The sequence below is a fragment of the Trichechus manatus genome, unplaced genomic scaffold (assembly GCF_000243295.1).
Source record: "Trichechus manatus latirostris isolate Lorelei unplaced genomic scaffold, TriManLat1.0 scaffold00131, whole genome shotgun sequence".
Taxonomy (NCBI): Eukaryota; Metazoa; Chordata; class Mammalia; order Sirenia; family Trichechidae; genus Trichechus; species Trichechus manatus.
The window spans coordinates 5,869,823-5,890,404 of record NW_004444067.1 but is presented as its reverse complement, the minus strand read 5'-3'; the positions used below and the strand labels follow the sequence as shown (position 1 = coordinate 5,890,404).

Below are 20,582 nucleotides of genomic sequence, written 5' to 3'. Positions count from 1 at the left end.
CACCCCACCTCACCTCACCTCACCTCACCTCACATTACCAGTTGGTGTTGCGTCAGCTCCGACTCATGGCGCCCCACGTGTGCAGAGTAGAACTGTGCTCCATGGAGTTTTCAATGGCTGGTTTTTGGAAGTCGATCGCCAGCCTTTCAATGCGTCTTTTTCATCCGAGAGTCTGTGTCTTTGCGTCCAGTATTCAGCACGTGCTGAGTATAGACAAGGTGTTCAGGAGATGTTTCTGCCATAGATACGTGAGCAGGCTACAATGTATTCTTTTCTAGTGACATCTGATGGTGCTGTGTAACGCTGTTTCCAGCTATGTTCCAAGTTTCAACAAAGGACCCCAGGAATACGTCTCCCTCAGTAATAGGTTGGCGCAGAGCTGGGCATCACGTTGTTCCATTGTGCTTGGGGTCGCCGTGAATTGGGGCGAACTCGACAGCAGATACAACAACAAGAGTACCAGGCTCAGAAACGCTGGAGAGAGCAGCCTTTTCTTCTTATTTGTTTGCTCCAAAATTCAAAAAGCAGGTAAATGTACCCTCATTCACTGGTCATTTGAAGAACTGAGATCATGTATTTTCTCTGTATTTTGTGTGTGGGACAAATGGCAGATACTGGGAGACTGCCGGTTCCGAACTCCCCAGCCGGGGCCAGCCCTCTGCCTCCTCTCTTGGGAGGTGTTGTGTGCCTTTGGGTTGATTCCGACTCACAGCAACCCCATGTGACAGAGTAGAACTGCCCCATGGGGTTTCCTAGGCTGTGATCTTTTGTGTGTGTGTGTGTGTGTGTGTGTGCGCGTGTGTGTGCGTGTGTGTGCGTGTGTGTGTGTGTGCGTGTGTGTGCTTTAGGTGAAACTTTACAGTGCAAATTATTTTCTCATTCAAAAAGCTATACACAGATTGTTTTGTGACGTTGGTTACAATCCCTGCAATGTGTCAGCACTCTCCCCATTTCCACCTCAGGTTCCCTGTGTCCGTTCGTCCGTTTTCCTCTCCCTTCCTGCCTTGTCTTTGCTTTTGGGCAGCGGTTGCCCATTTGCTCTCGTATACTGGATTCAACTAAGAAGCACATTCCTCGTGTGTGTTATTTTATAGGCCTGTCCAATCTTTGGAAACCCTGGTGACATAGTGGTTGAGAGCTCAGCTGCTCACCAAAAGGTCGGCGGTTCGAATCTACCAGGTGCTCCTAGGAAACCGTATAGGGCAGTTCTACTCTGTCCTATAGGGTTGCTATGAGTGGGAATCAACTTGACGGCAACGGGGTTTGGTCCAGTCTTTGCCTGAAAGGTGGACTTTGGGAGTAGCTTCAGTTCTGCCTAGACTGTAATTATGGGAGCAGATTGCCAGGTCTTTGTCACGTGGAGCCGTTGGTAGATTCGAACCGCTGACCTTTTGGTTAGCAGCCGAGTGCTTAGCTATTGCGCCACCGGGCTCTGCTGGGAGTGGGAAGGTGTAAGTGGTGGATCTGTGTCCACAGGAGGCATCTGCAGAGGCTCCCTTTTAGGGCCAGGACTATGGTGAGGCAAGACGGGTGCCCCGGGCACAGAATTAAGGAGACGTCGCTCTCAGAGTCACACAAGTGCAGGGTGGGCGCCTGAGTGAGCTCCCTGCGGTCCTGCACCCTGGATGCCTTGCTTCCCTCACCCTCTCCCTGGTCCTGCTTCCTCGCACCTGGAGAAGAGGTCTCTCAGCTATTGGAAATGAGTCCTGCTCCAGTAAAACTCCTCCAGCCTCTTCGCCCTTGTTCACAATCACGGAAATTTCACGCAGCACTGTGTTTTCACCCATCAGATCGGCCACAAACAAAAGTCTGATACAATGCTGTGTTGACAAGGGCGTGAGGAAGTTAGTGCTCGTCTACAGCTGGGGGGTGCCAACTGAAGGCTGATGTTTGCACTTTTAATTTGGCCCAGAAATTTCACTCCTATGGATTTATATTACAAATAGTTTTGAATATGCTTGCAAATATATGTATAACGCCATTCACTGGATCCTTGTGCGAGGTGGTGAATGACTGGAAGGCACCTAGATGCTCATCAATAAACCGAAGAAAAACAATCCAGTTGCTGTCTAGTAGACTCCAACTCGTGCCGCCCCCACGTGTGTCAGAGTAGAACTGTGCTCTACGGGGTTTTCAGTGGCTGATTTTTTGGAAGTAGAGCACCAGGCCTTTCTTCCGAGACACCTCTGGGTATTCTTAAACCTCCAACCTTTGGGTTAGCAGATGAGCGTGTTACCCGTTTGCACCATCAACAGGGACCCGTTAAACTGAGTAACGGTGCGGTGGGGCACCATGCTGTCCCTACAGAGAAGCAGATAGGTGGATCCAGGTGCGTGGAGATAGGCGTGGTCTCAGGGATTCCTGTCAAGTCAGCAAAGCAGGTGCAGAGCACTCCACAGGCACTGGCTTCTGACAGAGGGCAGCCGTGTGCACATAGACACTTCAGGATGTTTCTGCAAGAACATGCATGCGTCAGGTAGCTTGAGTTACCTCTGAGAATGGAAGGGGGCATGGAAATTTTGGGGACAGAGCAACTTCCTTTTCACTGTGTACCTTTTATATTAACTGACTTTTTTTTTAAAACCATCAGCTTAAATGAAAGCTTCCTCTAACCCTGTCTCCAGATATCCACTCTCCCAGCCAAAATTGTTGATCATATTGAGGCCTTAAGTTTGAAACGATATTTTATAATTTTGGTTCAATTACATTTTAACCAGAATTTCCTCCATGCAACACGCTTTCAAATATTTTCATTTCCAAGGGGGTCAGTTTCCTCTGTAAGGGGATAAGACTGATGATCACACTTTATGCAAAGTGCGGGTGACTGTCTCACTCGTCTTTTCTCCATGAATGGGCTCTGGCCAGTGACTTCATAGCACATCGCTTTTCTGGAGGAGGTTAGATTGAATGGAAACGTGTGAGACCCTGAAGCCCGCCCTTCAGCCATCCGTACCCAGGCCTGAGCAGGGCTGGGCTGCCCCTCACCTCCTTGGTGGTTGGTTTTCCCTCCTCCATGGGGACAGTGGCATAGCAATAAATACACGTGTAGAATCCTAGTATGGTTTCTTCATTGTTGTTTTTAGCCCCTGGCTCACGGAGACCCCACACACAGCAGCACAAAATGCTGCCTGGTCCTGCACCATCCCCATGATGGGTTGTGGATCAGACCGTTGTGATCCGTATAGCGTTTCCATTGGCTGATTTTCAGAAGTAGATCACCAGGCCTTTCCTCCTAGTCTGTCTTAGTCTGGAAGCTCCACTGAAACCTGTTCAGCATCATAGTAACACACAAGCCTCCACTGATAGATGCGTGGTGGCTGCACATGGGGTGCCTTGGTCGGGAATCAAACTCAGGTCTCCCACATGGAAGGCGAGGATTCTACCACTGAACACCAGTGCCTCCATATGGTTTCTTACTTAATACAGGACCAGAAATGCTATGAACAGATCTGTCTGAGCTTTTTGGTATTATGGTCAAGTGGAGATTTGTAGTGTTTGGTTGATCAGCATCCATTTGTTTTTCCTCCCAGCTCCCTGGTTTGTTTTTGGGAGATGCAAGGCTCCAGGTACAGGGAGTGGGCGATCCCTGCTCACTGCTGCCCCCTGTGGCCATCACAGGAGCTGGGCTCTCCCTCCCCTCATCCAGGAGAAGCCTGAGGCCGAGCTGGATGGGTGCTCCTTCAGTTTCGGTCCTGTGTGGATGGTGCAGGGACACAGGGCTGGGTGAAGGTCACTGAAGGTCATGGACTGCCAGGAAGGCTGCATGGTGGCAGTATCCGGAAGAGATTGTGTAGGGACAGGGTGGTTGCTGCTGTTGCTTCTTAGCTCTCTGAAGCTCCCTTGGTTCTCTAGCGTCCCATCAATTTTGTGAACCTCCACCGTCTTCCCACTGAATTATCTTCAGCTGCATCCCCAGGGCCGGTGCCTGCAGCTTGAACCTAACTGAAACATGTGGATAATTCTCTGGGGCTGATGACTGGAGTAAAGTAAAATATAACATGTGAAGGAAAATAGAGTGGACTGAGATGTGACCAGGCCAGGGAAGCCTGGGCTTGACTCCTGGCAAGCGTTCCCTATAGTTTCACATCTGATTGGACCTTCTCCTGGCCTACAGTGGCTGCGAGCGTCTAGGATCCATTCCCGAGGGATAGTGCAGTGATTGATCATACAGAGTCCAGAGGCAGACTCTCCGGGCTCAGATCCCAGCTCTGCCACTTACTAGCTGTGTGACCATGGGGAAGTTACTGCACTTCTCTGCGTCTCTGTTTTCTCATCTGTAAAATGGGGATAATAATAGGTATTTATAAGGAAGGAGCCTTGCTGGTGCAACAGTTAAGTGCTCAGCTGCTAACTGAAAGGTCGGCTGCTCAAACCCACCAGCTGCTCTGTGGGAGAAAAGACCTGGAAATCTGCTCTCGTAAAGATCACAGCATAGGAAACCCTACGGGCCAGTTCTACTCTGTCACACACAGTCGCTATGAGTCGGAACTGACTCAGTGGCACACAACAACTCTTTAAGGTAACTCGGGGAATTAAATGAGTTAATATAGACTATATGTAAAGTGCTTAGAACTATGCCTGGCACATGATAATTACTATATAATTAGTAATAGCACACTCAATAAATATTTAGAACAATGTCTGGTACATAGCTAACCCTTAATACATTATGAACGTAATATATGCTATAATACATCATATAATATTGCGACTTATTGTTATCATAATCATCACTACTATCATGGTCAGCTCAATGGCATGCATGCTGACAATTTTTTTTTTTTTTTTGTATAATTGAGATCTCAACTCAAATATTTTGTTTTTTTCCATCTCAACTCCAGCATTTCGTTTCCATTTGGCTGAGCCGGATGACCCTTGCCGCCCCTTTGCTGAAAAAATAAACTGTCGTTGTGGTTTGGCACTGCATACACCAAAGCCGTGCTAAAGCTTTTCCTTTTTTTTTTTTTTAATCCAAGCATCTGAAGAATCACACCTGGTCGTCTGTGTCATTTGAACATACCTGAGAATGTGCTTGTTGAAAAGTCTATTGTTAAATACACAGTTGCCATTGAGTTGACTCTGACTCATGGCCACCCAGTGCGTGTCAGAGTAGAACTGTGCTCCACAGGGTTTAAAGTGGCTGATTTTTCAGAAGCAGATCGCCAGGCCTTGCTTTGGAGGTGCCTCTGGGTGGACTCGAGCCATGCCTTGGCCATTTGCACCACCAGGGAGTCCAGGTTGTCAACAACTGTGTGTGCATTGTCTCACCTAACTGGTGCACGGTCAGTGCGACGCAGATGCTCTCTCCCTGTGTTGAATGACACTGACGCCCGGAGCCGCGTAGGCTCCAGCCCAAGGCCTTCAGATAGGAAGTGCAGAGCTGGGAAGTGAACCCCTCTGTTAATCACCCCAGAAGAGGTCCCACATGGGTGATCTGTGGGCCGCATCCAGACTGCAGATGTGTCTTTCTTGGCTCCCATGGTGTTTAAAATTTTTTCTTGCCAAAATTTGAAAATCAGGGTATTTTAAACTACAATCCATCTCCAGTTTCCTCTGAAAAATGGGAAGATCTGGCAGCCTCCAGCACACGTTCTTCAAGGAGCGGAGCTGCAGCTGCCCAGTAAATGGCCCTGTTCCCAGCATTCCCTATTGTCGCCCTGACACCCAGGCCAAGTGTCAGGGGCTGTTAATCACTGAGCTTGCACTGCAAGTCTCCTTAGAGTAGAGAACTATGTCTTTATGCCCACATCTCTGTCAGAAGTGAGAAAAAGAGACCGTTCAAAAGAGCCAGGTGTTGTAAGAAAAACAGGACTTGGCAGAGTTCTTTGTGGAAGGGAAGTATATTCCTCCGTGATTATTGTGCGAACAGAGGGTGTCTGTGCAGGAAGAATACCACCTGGCCCCCTTCACCTGTTGATTGCTTGCCTGGCCCCAATAGACATTGTCATCTGTGGAAGAGTTTATTACTATCTATCTTGCAGGATCTCTGTGTCGATTGAGTGGTGTTGTCTCTGAGCCTGGCACTGTGAACATGTACTCAATAAAGGATGGCTAACATCATCACGGGGCAGTGGTGGCTCGGTGCTAGAATACTCACCTTCCACTCAGGAGACCCGGGTTCAATTCCTGGCCAGTCCACCTCATGCATGGCCACCACCCGTCTGTCACTGGAGGCTTGCATGTTGCTATGTTGCTATGATGCTGAACAGGCTTCAGTGGACCTTCCAGCCTAAGATGGACTAGGAAGAAAGGCCTGGCAATCTACTTCTGAAAGATAGCCGATGAAAACCCTAAGGATCACAATGGTCCAGTCTGCAGTCGATCATGAGGATGGTGCAGGAATGGGCAGCATTTGGTTCTGTTGTGTGTGGGGTTGCCGTGAGTCTGGGCTGAGTTGACACCAGCCAACTGGAACAGTGTCATACAAGTAAGAGGCAGCAGTTCATCCTTGTAGTGTGTCCCCATTGCTGCCTTGGATTCTTATTTAAATGTTACAGGCTTAGTTTGTGATGTTTCTTCATGCCACCCAGAAAGCTGATCAGGTAGAAGGTCTGTCTGGATATGAGCGAGAAAAAAACCAAACCAAACCCATTGCCATCGAGCCGATTACAACTTATAGCGACCCTATAGGACAGAGTAGAACTGCCCCATAGGGTTTCCAAGGAGCAGCTGGTGGATTCAAACTGCCAACCTTTTGGTTAGCAGCTGAGCTCTTAACCACTGGACCACCAGGACTCCAACATATGAGTGAAGCTTGTTGAATATGGAATGCCTCCTAGTAGCAATATTCCCCGTGGACACATGGTGGCAGCATTGCATCATCTCTCCTGCCCCCACAGCCCTCCCCCAACCCCCGCTCCCACTTCCAAACCAAACCCATTGCCATAGACTCATAGCCACCCTATAGGGCAGAGTAGAACTGCCCCATAGGGTTTCCAAGGCTTTAGTCTTTCTTTTTTTTTAATTGTGCTTTAGGTGAAAGTTTATAGCTCAAGTTATTTTCTCATACACACATTGTTTTGTGACATTAGTTACAATCCCCACAATGTAACAGCACGCTCCCCCTTTCCACCTTGGGTTCCCTGTGTCCATTCGACCGGTTCCTGTCCCTTCCTGCCTTCTCATCCTGCTTTTGGACAGGAGCTGCCCATCTGGTCGTGTGTTTCTGATTGAACAAAGAAGCGTGTTCCTCATCTGTGTTGTTTTATAGCCTGTCTGATCTTTGTCTGAAGAAGGGGCTTCAGGAACAGCTTCAGTCCTGGGTTAGCAGAGTGTCCAGGGGCCATAGTTTCAGGGGTTCCTCCAGTCTCTGTCAGACCAGTAAGCCTGGTCTTTTTTCATTAATTTGAATTTTGTTCTACATTTTTCTCCTGTTCTGTCCACGTCCCGCTGTTGTGTTCCCTGTCAGAATGGTCATTGGTGTGGTAGCCGGACACCATCTAGTTCTTCTGGGCTCAGGCTGGTGGAGGTCCTTTAGTCCTTTGGGCTAATATTTTCCCTGTGTTTTTGGTTTTCTTCATTCGCCTTTGCTCCGGATGGGACCAGTAGACGTATCTTACGTGGCCGCTCACAAGCTTTTAAGACACCAGATGCAGCTCACCCGAGTGGGGTGGGGAACATTTTCTTTATGAACTGTGAGATGTCAGTTGACCTAGTTGTAATCTTTATGGAAGCGGAATGGCACATCATTCTCTCATGAAGCCTCTGGTGGGTTCAAACCACTGACCTTTCAGTTAGTAGCCAAGCGCTCAACCACTGCACCACCAGGGCTCATATCTGTTCCAAAACCAAATCAAACGCATTTACCGTCGAGTTGACTCCGACTCAGAGCCACCCTAAAGGACAGAGTAAAACTGCCCCGTGGAGTTTCCGAGACTGTACATCTTTATGGGAGAAGACTACCACATCTTTCTCCCAAGGAGCGGCTGGTGGTTTGAACCGTCGACCTTGCGGTTAGCAGCCAGGTGCTCCAGCATCTTTTATTCTTTCCCTGGTGCTCTCCCTGCCTTCTTCCCCAAGCTCCTTCACTTTGGCCTGACCTTGAAGGGTCCTTGTTCTTCAAGATCCCGCCCTCTCCTTTCTCCCCCTCACTTACTCTTCCCCGCTGCTGCGGCTCCCAGCCCCAGCCTCCAGAAGCTTATTTCTAGGTGAAGAGCAAACAACACAAGGACTTTTTTTTTTTAAATCATACTTTAGATGAAGGTTTACAGAACAAACTAGCTTCCATTAAACAGTTACTACACATATTATTTTATGACATTGGTTAACAGCACCGCGACATGTCAACATTCTCCCTTCTTGACCTTGGGTTCCCTATTACCAGCTTTCCTGTCCCCTCCTGCCTTCTTGTCCTTGCCCCTGAGCTGGTGTGCCCCTTTAGTCTCGTTTTGTTTTATGGGTCTGTCTAATCTTTGGCTAAAGGGTGAACCTCAGGAGTGACTTCATTACTGAGCTAAAAGGGTATCTGGGGTTTATACTCTCGGGGTTTCTCCAGTCTCTTTCAGGCCAGTAAGTCTGGTCTTTTTTTGTGAGTTAGTTTTGTTCTACCTTTATATCCAGCTCTGTCCGGGACCCTCTGTTGTGATCCCTGTCAGAGCAGTCAGTGGTGGTAGCTGGGCACCATCTAGTTGTGCTGGACTCAGTCAGGTGGAGGCCGACAACCCCAGGATACTGGTCAGTCTCTAGCAGTCAGAAGGAGCCTTGGTGGTGCACCTGTTAAGCACCCCGCTGCTAACTGAACCTTAGGTGGTTCAAACTTACTAGTGGCTCCTCGGGAGAAAGACCTGGCGATCTGCTCCTGTAAAGATTACAGCCTAGAAAACCCTATGGACAGTTCTACTTTGTCACATGGAGTCACTATGAGTTGGAATCAACTAGCAACATCCACCCAGACCCTAACTAAATACCAAACCAAACCTGTTGCCATCGAGCCAATTCTGACTCATAGTGACCCTATAGGACAGAGTAGAACTGCTCCATAGGATTTCCAAGGAGCGGCTGGTGGATTTGAACTGCTGACCTTTTGGTTGGCAGCCGAGCTCTTAACCACTGCGCCGCCAGACCCTTGTCCCATGCAAATGGCACGAATGTTTCTGTTGAGGACACTCAGGTGATAAATAGCTTCTCCTTCCTGAGGTCCTCACCCTTGAGCCAGACTGGAGAAAATGTCAAATCACGCTGATTATTGACCCTTTGTATCATTTGCCCCACAGCTCCTTTGAGGTGCCAGCCACACTATGAGGTGCATTGCCACATTCCCAGCAGGAACACGGAGCTGTGAGGACCCTGTGGTTGAGCCCATTGTCACACTGCTTACATAAGACACAACTGTCCCTTGCCGCCTGGAGGAGCATTTGAAGCGGGACACGTCGTTTTAAATGCAGTGCAGGTAAAAAACTTTGTACTTTATTTTTTAATAAATTTTGACTGTGCTTGTGTTAGAGGCTGGTAGAAATTCCCTCATTCATGACCATTTGTCTATCTTGTGGGGACAAGAGGTGGCCCTCTTGGTTGTGGAAGCACTAACTGCTGGACAGACAGACCTGCGCACTGCAGGAGTATTAGGGATGGGGTTGTGTCTCCCCAGAAGACTCGTGGAAGTCCGAACCCTGCACCTGTGACTGTGACCTTGATTAGAAATAGGGTTTCTCTTTGTAGATGTTAGCAGTTAATATGAAGTTATATGGCAGTAGGGTGGGACCTAATCCTAATCCCGCCTGGGTGGTGTCTTATGAAAGAGAAGGACAGTCAGCGAAACAGAGTCACACACAGGGGAAGTCGCACGTGAGGATCTGTCCAAGCCGAGGAACGCCCAGGGCTGCAGAGGCTGGAAGAGACAGGAAGGACCTTCCCCTAGGACAGACAGATGGAGAGAACAGGCCTTCCGACGCCCTGAATTCAGACTTCCGCCTTCAGCTCTGTAGGAAACGACATTGCTGTCCTTGAAGCCACCTGCTTCCAGGCATGTTTTTATGGCAGCGCTAGGAAAGCAAGACAAGTAGCTCCTCACAGCACGTTTAGCTTCTGATTCTCAGTAGCAGGACAAACAGTGCTCTCGGTCAGCAGGCCGCGAGAGAATGTGGAGGGGTGACAGCCCCCTTCTGGCCTGTTTCGTTGGCAAGAACAAGGTGCCAAAGGGAAGTGGGGTTGCGACCAGCACCTAGTGGAAGGGCAGGACGAGCCGTGCAGACATCTGGCCGTCACTGCCCGGCCCCCCGCCCAGTACCTGCAGGCTTCTCTCCTTCAGTTGGCCCCCTCCTCTCCGCCACCAAAGTCCTGCGGGGCAGTCGGTCTTCTTACTGTGATTACTACAACGGGAGCCAACTTTTCAAATGGAGTTGTCCTTAAAAATCAAGTGTGTTCTCATTTTACAAAGGAAGCTCAAGGGGCTTTATATAGGTCTTGGGAGCTTATTGTTACAGAGAAAAAACAGTTTTCTCTCTTGCCTCGTCATTTGATAATTTGTTTTCGTGACCCATTCTCTTTCCTTTGCCCCATTCCCGTGGCCTGGGGTAGCCAAGACCATCCACTCAGGCTTCCTGTGACTCACTTTACCTCATGTCTGCTGCCTTCCTTTAGAGAGAAAACTACTGGCTGGTGTCCTAAGCCTTTTGGGGGGGAGGGAGATGAATATTGGTTTCCAGCCCATTTCTGCAAAGCCCTATTTATCTCTCCCAGATGCAGGAAGTTAAGATTTGATGATGTGCTGAGCTGTGAGGGAGGGGGTAGGAGATGATCTCTGTTCCACAGAAAGAGAGAAAATGAAGCATTATTACTCCAAGAAAGGGATCTGATTGGGCTGACTTTGGAAGTCAAGTGCTGCTGCCAAGTCATGTACAACCCGGTGTGCGGGGAAGTGGGGGGTGAGGAGTTCTCAGTCTGCAGCCCTCTGCCGAGGCCAGTCTTCAGGCTCCACCCAGCCTTCCAAATACACAGAAGTCAGCAGCTCACCCCGAGGAGACTGAGGGGCAAGTGGGGTGGGCGGGGGCTGCTGGTCGGAGATCTTTGAAAAGCTGGGCTGTTCTGAGTGGGCCCCGGGGTCCAGAGAGTTACTCCCCAGCCCAGAGGCTGAGGGTGGAGGTGTCTGAGGGGCTGCTCACCTGCACCTCAAGAGTAGGGGTGTTTGGTCTCTCGGTCTCTCTCTGCCAACCATGTGTTATTCGTGACTCTCTAGCGTGGGGGTGGCCTGCGTGGTGCACATGACTGGGAAGGCCGGGGTTCGAAACTTGAGGCAAAGCTGCTGCAGGTGGTCGGGCATCCCTGTAATTCTCTCGGCCCCGCCTTTGTCTTTGGGTCAGTCCCTGCAGCTACCACTATGACCAGGGTGAGGGCAGCACCGACTCCACAAACCTGGGGCACACACCCGTCTTTCATCACGCTGAGGCAGCTTGGGGGTGTTGCTCCCTACATCGAAATTGGGGTCACGTTTTCTCATGTGTAAAATGGGGATAATAATTAGGACAACCATACAACTTATCATCCCAGCCAGAGCCCATTTGAGAGTCAACGGGGCACTATTGATACTGACACGGGCAGGACGGGTGTGAACTGGGACCGTTCCAGGCAAACCGGAGGTTGGCTCATGGCCCTGGTGTCCTGGGGCCGCCGGAACAAAGCTCCATGACGGGGTGGCCTGAAAAAGCAGACGCTGATCGATCGTGGTTCTGCAGGCTGGGAGTTGGAATTCAGGGCGTGGGCTCTAGGGCAGGGTCTGTCCTTGTCCCTGTGGCCCAGGTGTTCCTTGCCTTGTAGCTGATCCCCCCACGTGCCGTCTTCCCCCATGTGTGATTCTCCCTGTCTCTCCTTCTCTTTCGTAAGACACCACTCAGGGGGATTAAGACCAGGACCACCCTGCTAGCACGACCTCATCAACTGCTAGCACCTGCCCCCAACAAGGTCACAGTCACAGGTGTGTGGGTTACGGCTTCAGCAGGTCTTTGTGGGGACACAAGTCACCTGGATAGAAATGGCACCTGACCCGCAGGGCTGTGGGAAGGCTGAGGCGCTCCTCTGTGGTGAGTGTCTGCAAACAGCTTGGGATGAGGACAGTGCTTGGCAGGCCTGTGGAGGACTGGGACCCTGGCTTCTGCGCCAGGGAGGAGGCAGTGGCTGGGTACTGGGTGGGATCCAGGCAGGCATGGCCTCGTGGGAAGAGGCCCACGGGCAGCTGACACGGCTGAGAGCTGGATATCCCAGATTCTTACAGTGTTTTCGTTCAAGGCATCTCTGAGCGTGACGCCCGCCCCATGTGGCTCTGTCATCTTCTGTGTCTTCTTGTCGCTGTGGATGGCGCCCTGGTCTGCGTGCGCGTCTCAGGCCGGGATCCTCCCGGAGCAGGTGTGCCTGCTGTCTCCTGTTCCTCCCCGGTGTGTGAGTGTGTGGGGTGCATGGCTGGAGGGTCGTCCAGTTGTGAATGTGGACAACCACGTGCTGCCCCCTAGATGGCGCAGGCTCCCTGGTGTGCCAGTTTGTGGGGAGGACGGACCTCTCTCCAGGGGTGGCCCAGAAGAGCCTGCCCATCTGCCCCTGTGGCTCCACAGCCCCACCACTCTCACAGTGGGAACTGGACGCAGGGCGTTTCCTGCCTTGAACCTTGTGGGGGACACGCTGGAACTCTAGGGGGCACCTCCACCGTGGCCACAGCCGGCTCCTTGGTGGTGGTTTGAGAAGAAGAACTCACTGAGGGATGACTGCCAGGCCCTTCGAGGGAAGTGAAATGTGCTTCCTCATCTCTTCAGAAGAGCAGGGCAGGAGGGGCTGCCGCTTCCCAAACACGGTCCTGAAAATGTTTCCTCTGCCTCCGGGAGCGTGCTGTGTTTCTGAGGCACTGGGCCAGGGGCTCCCTGCTCCCCCTTCCACCCCATGTCCTTCTTCCCTGGACAACTCTGGTTGTCATCCTATAGGTCTCAGTTTAATGTTACCTCATTGTCAAGGAATCTCTACCTCATTGGATGACACACAAAATATATTTCTATTTTCACACATTTTTGGTGGAGATAGTGCTTTTTAAAAAAATCTCTTTTTAGAATCAAGAATACTTTTACAAAGAGGAGCTTGGAAAACCCATCTGACCTTGCTCGAGAGTGTTAACCATGATTTCCCAGAGACTAGGTCAAAGGTATGGAAGTTTGAGCCATGTACTTGCAGGTGGAGCCCTGGTGGCACAGTGGTTAAGAGCTAGGGGCTAACCAAAGTGTTGGCAGTTCGAATCCACCAGCCGCTCCTTGGAGACCTGATGGGGCAGTTCTACTCTGTCCTCTAGGGTGGTCTACTCTGTCCTGTAGGGTGGTCTGCAAGTCGGAACCAGTGCTTCTACTCCGTCCTGTTGGGTGGTCTGCGAGTTGGAACCAGTGCTTCTACTCCGTACTGTAGGGTGGTCTGTGAGTCAGAACCGATGGTTCTACTCTGTCCTGCAGGGTGGTCTGTGAGTCAGAACCGGATGCAACAGGATCAGCGGCCAGCTGCACTCATCGCCACGTTATGGGTGTGGATTGGTAGGCAGAGGCCATTCAGACACATTGTATTTGCCAGTAATAACAAAGATAAAAAAAAATTTATCCATAAACCCCGCTCTCTCCTTCCTCCTGACCCCTCTTCTTGCGTGCATGCTCTTCTGGTTCAGTGTGTCTCCCCTTTTCTGTAGGCACCCCTGCCGCCTGTGTTTGAACCCAATTTAGTCCGGACTTCAGAAACTCGTTGCTACTGATCATCCCCCATCTGTCCTTTATCTTTAACAGTTCTTCGACTGCCCTTTTTCCCATTGTGTGTGTTCACCACTAAGCCTCTTTCCTATCTTAAAAAATCCCTTCCTCCTCCTACGTTCTCTTCAACGGTGACTCTCTTTCTCTCTTCTCCTTCACGGCCACAATCTTGAGTTTTTGTTTTTTGGTCTCTGAAGATTGTAAAGAAGCAGGGGCTGCTGCTTCCTTCCTGAAGTCAAGCCTAGAGCTGATGGAAGGAGAGGACAGCCTCTGTCAACAGTGTCCATGTGTCAGGAGACGTCCAAAGACGTGACGGTCAGAGGGGATTGATAAATGTCATTCCATGGAGGTATCCAGCTACCACCAGCTACCACCACCACTTGCCATCATGTTGAACCCGGCTTATGGCAACCCCACGTGTGTCAGAACAGCCCCACAGGGTTTTCAGCGGCTGTGACCTTTCTCAAGCAGATGGCCAGGCCTGCCTTCCGAAGTGCTCTGGGTGGGTTAGAACCTCCAGCCTTTCAGTTGGTGGTCGAGTACTTAACAATTTGCGCCACTCAGGAAGTCCCCTGCAGTGTGTAGCAGAGCACACAGAGGTGGAAACAGCGCTGGGATAAAAGAGGTAGATAACCTGCTCCCCACCCCACTCGTGCCTCACCCGTCTCCTGCCTGGCTACTCATCTTCAATTTTTCAGAGAGAACGTTCTTGAACCAAGAGGCCAGATAAGTCCTCCTGTCAGATATTCTTAAATCAGCCCATGCTCTCCTTCATAACTGTCATCATTCCTTAGGCTTTTCTTTCTCGTCATTTATTTCTTCCCTGTGGTTTAATTTCGTGAAGAGACTTGAAGAGAAAAGGCCAAACCCTTTAAGAAAAGGAAGAAAGAAAGTTTCAGGTCAATATACAATCATAATTTTCTTCTGATTCAGCACAACCTCCCTTCTCCATTTTATGCCAGCTCTGTATCAATTCCAGTAAAGTTTTACGAACCTTGGCATAATATGAAAGTACCCGACGCGTTTGACAGAGGAAGGCATTATTGACATTCCAATATTTCACATGTGGAGGGAGAAATGCATATTGATAATTGGAGAACTGTTCCAAGAGACAGAAGGACGCAGATGAATTTAGGGTACAGCAAATGATTGTGAGTGTTGGGAGGCTGGTTTTCCAGATGGAAGGCTGGGCCTCGGACACTGGGTAGAGCTTTGGTAAATCAAGCCAAATATAAAAACAGGACGTGGTGAGGAGAATGACCGTAGACGCCTCTGAGGTAGAGATCTGAGTGAGACGAGCTGGGGACTCTTGTTATCTAGTAACAGGAACTCAGAACTCCAGGACCCACCTCAGTCTTCTCGGGACTCCAGTGGCAAAGAGTGGATGGAATTGTCTCTGAGATCAGTCCCCTCTGCATTTCTGCAGATCAGCAAAGAAACCCATAGAATTAAAGAACGTCAGAGATGGAAGAACGTTTAGAAATCGCCTTGTTCCGTAGCTCTCAATCCCAGTTGTGCATCAGAATCCTCAGGGAGGGTTTTGAAATCAGAAATTCAGGGTCTCCATCCCTGGTGATTCTAACCCAGTACTCTTGAGGTGCCATCTGGCATCTGAACATTGAAAAAAAGCTGTCTGAGTCATTTTTTCATGACTCAATGTCTCTCTGAGACGTTCTCAGATAAGAATATCTGATTAGATCTTTTTTTTTTTTCCTACCCGACAAGTAAAGAAGCAGAAGCCATGTTCTTTGACCCAATTAGGCCATTAGTGCAGACTCAGGGTGTACTTCACAGTGTCTAACGATCTGATACTTTCAGCCAAGAGACAAGTTAAATCAGCTTATGTGCATTACAGACAATTAGCAGTTTGGCTAAGGCTTTGAACTCTAGACTCCAGCTCTGGCACTTAGACCTCAGTTGCCTATGATGGGATTTTCCATCTGTGAAATGTGTGGTCACATGAAGGAGCAAGAGATCAAAGACATAGACATCCTCAAAAGAGGAATAGCTGATTCTCTCCATTATGTATCAGCCCACACAAAGACCTGTGGATCCACAGGAAAGCCATGACAATTTCCACTGTGTGTACCTGGCTGAAAACACCTACCCAGAAACGCCCACATGTGTCCTGAACAACATATACATTCTCCACTTGAATCGCCACTGTAGAACAGCATTACTGGGTTATCGACCTTTTTTTCTTATTGATCTGTAGTTGCTATTTGTATATGGGAAACTTAGCTGTATTTCTGTGTTTATGAAATGTAATTATTTCCCCAGTTTGTCATTTGCCTTTTGATTTTGTTTGATACCATCAGAAAAGGAATTTTAAGTATTTAAATTTATCTGTCAAAACTAGGAAGGCCATTTCTACTTTGCGAATAGAGAACAACTCTCCTATGTGGTTTAACTTATTTCCCAGATGGATACCCAGTTATTCCAACACTATTATTAGATAATAAATCTTTTAAATATTATTGCTTAATTGCAATATGTTGTTGTTGTTTTTCATTGCCATCAGGTTGGCTCCAACTCATGGCAACCTTATGTATTATAGAGTGAAACATGGCCCAGTCCTGTGCCATCTTCATGATCATTGGTATATTTAGCATATAAGGATAACATATTTCTGCCTCTGTGAGGCAGAGAAGGGAGGAAAAACCATGAATCTTGAATGCTGTTAAATTAAAACTATATTCTTTAAATATTTCATCTGATTGAGTTGGAAACTTATAAAATCTTATGTTATTTGTATTTATAGTAGAGTTCATTCAGAGGGGGAAATGAGCAAATTAGAAAACAAAATCAATGTGAAGTTATTCTGAAACAGAGGTGGCAAACCCATATGCCTACACAGAAAGAGCAGGTAATGTACATTATTTAATCTGACAGACCTTAGGCAACAGAAAGTGGTGGAGACTGTGGTGAATGAGAGAGAGCATGACTACGAAGGGAGGCGATGATTTCTCAGTTGTAGCCAAGTTGAAGAGCCTAGGGTGGCTCAATCTTTAATTTTCAAGAGAAGCTAGGATTTTTATGTGAAATTTCCCAGTTTTGAAATATTTCTATTATTAAAAACAATACAGTGTGGCCATATTGTGTGGGACAAATAAAATATGCTTGTGTGCTGGAATTGCACCATGGGCATCTGTTTGTGGATGGTGAGGCTATAAAAAATTGCTTATGGGAGAAGTGGTGTTTATGGGAAAAAATCAGGTTTCAATGTTTTCCCCCTTCTCTGCTTTGATGATGTTGATGTAATGATGGTGGTGATGATGGTGATGATAATGGTGGTGGTGGTGGTAGTGTGATGATGACAGTGGTGATGATGATGATGCTGTTGATGGTGATGATGATGATGGTGATGATGATGATGCTGTTGATGGTGATGATGATGATGCTGTTGATGGTGATGATGATGGTGATGATGATGGTGGTGGTGGTAGTGGGATGATGACAATGGTGATGATGATGATGCTGTCGATGGTGATGATGATGGTGATGATGATGGTGATGATAATGATGATGCTGTTGATGGCGATGATGATGATGATGATGGTGATGATGATGATGGTGGTGGTGGTAGTGTGATGATGACAGTGGTGATGATGATGATGATGCTGTTGATGGCGATGATGATGGTGATGATGGTGATGATGATGATGGTGGTGGTGGTAGTGTGATGATGACAGTGGTGATGATGATGATGCCGTTGATGGTGATGATGATGGTGATGGTAATGGTGGTGGTGATGATGATGATGCTGGTGATGATGATGATGGTGATGATGATGATGATGAACCTCAGGCTCCTACCCTTTTACTCTGGCTGTACTGACCTTCACCAAGTACTTCAGACATCCCCAGACCCTCTCTACATACTCCCTTCAGGTCCCACAGGACAATGAAGACAGTTCTGACTCCTGACAGCCATCTATCCTGTGGAAAACTTTTGAATGCTGTCCCATCCTTGGCTTCCAAAATGAGGAAATGGAGGCTCAGTGAAATTCCCAGGGTCGCAGAGATAGTAAGCAGAAAAGACACTTCCGGAACCCAGGTCTCCAGAATCTCAGTCTAAGTACCTTTTTGTGATACCATGCTACCTTCTTCTCCTTGCCACTTATTCTCTAGAACTATTTCCGAGTGTCTGAGTGGGTATACCAGACCCTGCCCAATGTTGGTGGCCCGGAGCGGGCTCCTGCCTGTAAAGGGTGTCTTCTGAGCTCACTGGTGGCCACAGCCTGACGTGTGCCTGACTTGACCCCAGGAGGAGGCTGGAGCTCACCAAGAAAAGTGCATGCAGTGACTTCAGGGTTCAGACTCAAAACTGGGGCCATCTCACATGTCAAAGAGTCTCCCTGATGTACACATGTGGGTTTCCTTGTAGGGTTTTAAAGAAAAAGGGAATGTATACATGGCTATGGGTTCCTGTACTTCTTTTAACAAAGCATTTTTCGATTTTTTATTTCTAATCAGAAGCCAAATGTGAAGACCCAGCAGGACTCCCAGAGTCTGACAGTCTAAATGCCTCTTTGGTCTGTGGTGTTGCCAGTGCATCTGTCAAATGCCGTGATGCTCTTAGAAGGCTGGGAATATTCGTCTTTTGGAGGAACAGGGCAGTCATTCTGGGCTCTGAATTATGAAAAGTGACAATTTTTCTCCAGTGAATTGTCATCTTATGATGTGACAAACACAGGCACATGGATGACTAATTTTATAAAATAAGCAAAACACACCAAAAAAAGCTGCGTTTCTGTCTCCCAGTCTGCCCTCCTCTGAGCATTTCCAGTTTGTTGCAGTGAGATTAACTCCAGCAGCCAGGCTGGGCCTGGTTCTGACTGGGGAACTAGAAGCATTTATACTTGGAGGGCAGCTTGTACCTGGTACACAGAGGATTGGGCAATACACGGAAAGTCCGCACCTTCCGACCTCCAACCAGGAGGAAGGCCCATGTCTTTCGAGTTGCTGAACTTCCACTCTGTGATTTTGATGACCTCATCAGACTCTGCTTAGGGATCCAGATCAGTGGCTTACAGTCTTTTTTAAGGAGACTTTGAGGACATGAATCCACATGAATTTGTGGCCAAAAATTGATATAAAAATAATATCATAATTAAAAAAAAATTCTGTGCCCCTCCCTATGGGAAGATTTTCCACCCTGTGCCATTGAGTTCAGCTTGGCCATGTAGCTTGTTTAGGCCAATGGAATCTGAACACAAGTGATGTGCACCACATCCAAGGGGAAGCTTAGAGAACTGTTTTGTGGCTCTGCCGTGCTCGAGGTTGATATTGTCTAAGATGGAGGCTACTTTTCAGTCTGAGTCCTAGAATGGAGAACATTGGAGAAGAACTGCAGCTTACTCACAAGGGGCGTGCAATATGAAGGAGGACTCAATCTTTTTAATCAGGTTTTGGAGACATTTGATAGTGCAGCATAACTTAGTTTAAACTAATACAGAATCCACAATTGTCACTCGCCAATCATGCTTGCCAGTATCAAAAGTAACCAGATAGCTGTAGAGGTGGCAGCTTCTCTTCCTGACTCTTCCTCAAAGGTGAGGCACTAACATACCCTTGTCCTCTGGTTGCCTTCTCATTCTCCTCAGCTCATAGGACCTATGTCTTCTCTGCGCAGAGGGAAGAAGATGAGAAGAACAGCACTCTCCAAGATTACTCCTGATCCTTTTATGCAACAACTAGATCTCAGTTTAAAACTCAAGAAGTAAGAATATAAATGAAGACAAAAAAAAAAAAAGAAGAATTGATGCATTTGAATTGTAGACCATGCACTGCCAGAAGAAGGAACAAAACAGTCTTAGAAGAAATACAACCAGATTACTCCTTAGAAGCGAGGATGGCAAGACTTTGGCCCTCTTACATTGGACACATCATCAGGAAAGACCAATCACTAGAAAAGGACATCATGTTTGGTAGAAGGTCAGCGACTACAAGGGAGACCGTCAGTGAGATGGATTGACACAGTAGCCTCACTGATGGACTCAGGCATGCCAAAGATCATGAAGACGGTGCAGGACTGGGCAGCATTTCATTCTGTTATATGTAAGGCTGTTGAGTTGGAGCCAACTCAACGGCAACTAACAACTATATCTATCTCTATCATCTCTCTGTCTCGCTGTCTATCATCTACCTATATACATACGTACAAACATACATATGTATTTCACTTCTTAATGCAGCTGTTATTATTTCTGTAATTGTTTCTAGATCAAATATTTTTGTATTATAGGAAAATTAATCCAAGCAGATAATTAAAGAAACATGTTTGCTTAAATGTCACATCCCGGGGTCTCTGTCTGAACATTTAATTGGATTGCTTCAGTCCTTGTGCCAGAATGCTTTGTGGTCTGTGTCCTGTGTTTCTCTAATTCAGCTGAACTGATAGGAGGAGCCATCCTTTACATTCTCGTCCCCTCACTAGCCTCTGATATGGCCCTGTTCATCTTCATTCTCACCAGCCTCTGGGGGGAACTCCTGGAACACCTCATCTTCCTCCAGGAGACACAAATCTACTGACTGCTTTTTCCCCGACATCTTAGTCGTCCACCCCAAACCTGCCCTGGCCAGATGAAAAAGGGGAACCCTCACTCTTCCCTTGGACAGCCACCACCACTAATGTTGCATCTGAGGACGAATCTACCATTACTTTTTTAAAGAAAAAAAAACACCAAAAATTAACCTTTAAAAGAAGGAAAACCAGGCATGTGTCTCTTGTTCTGTACTTCTATTGTGATAACCCACCCCAGCTGAGATGATAGATGACTTGTTTTGATTCCCTAAAAAGGTGAGGGTCACAGGATAAACAGGAAAAATAAAAATATTATCCTGCAACACAAACATCTGTCAGGAATGCTGTCTATCCTTC

General features: G+C 48.0%; 1 long non-coding RNA gene across 1 annotated transcript; it reads left to right on the top strand.

Moving 5' to 3' along the window:
- Nucleotides 1-341: 341 nt before the first annotated feature.
- Nucleotides 342-19,448, top strand: LOC111822119 (uncharacterized). The gene is made up of 3 exons (XR_002825396.1): nucleotides 342-528; nucleotides 9,213-9,388; nucleotides 19,335-19,448. It is a non-coding gene; the product is annotated as an uncharacterized LOC111822119 (long non-coding RNA).
- The last annotated feature ends 1,134 nt before the right edge of the window (nucleotides 19,449-20,582 follow it).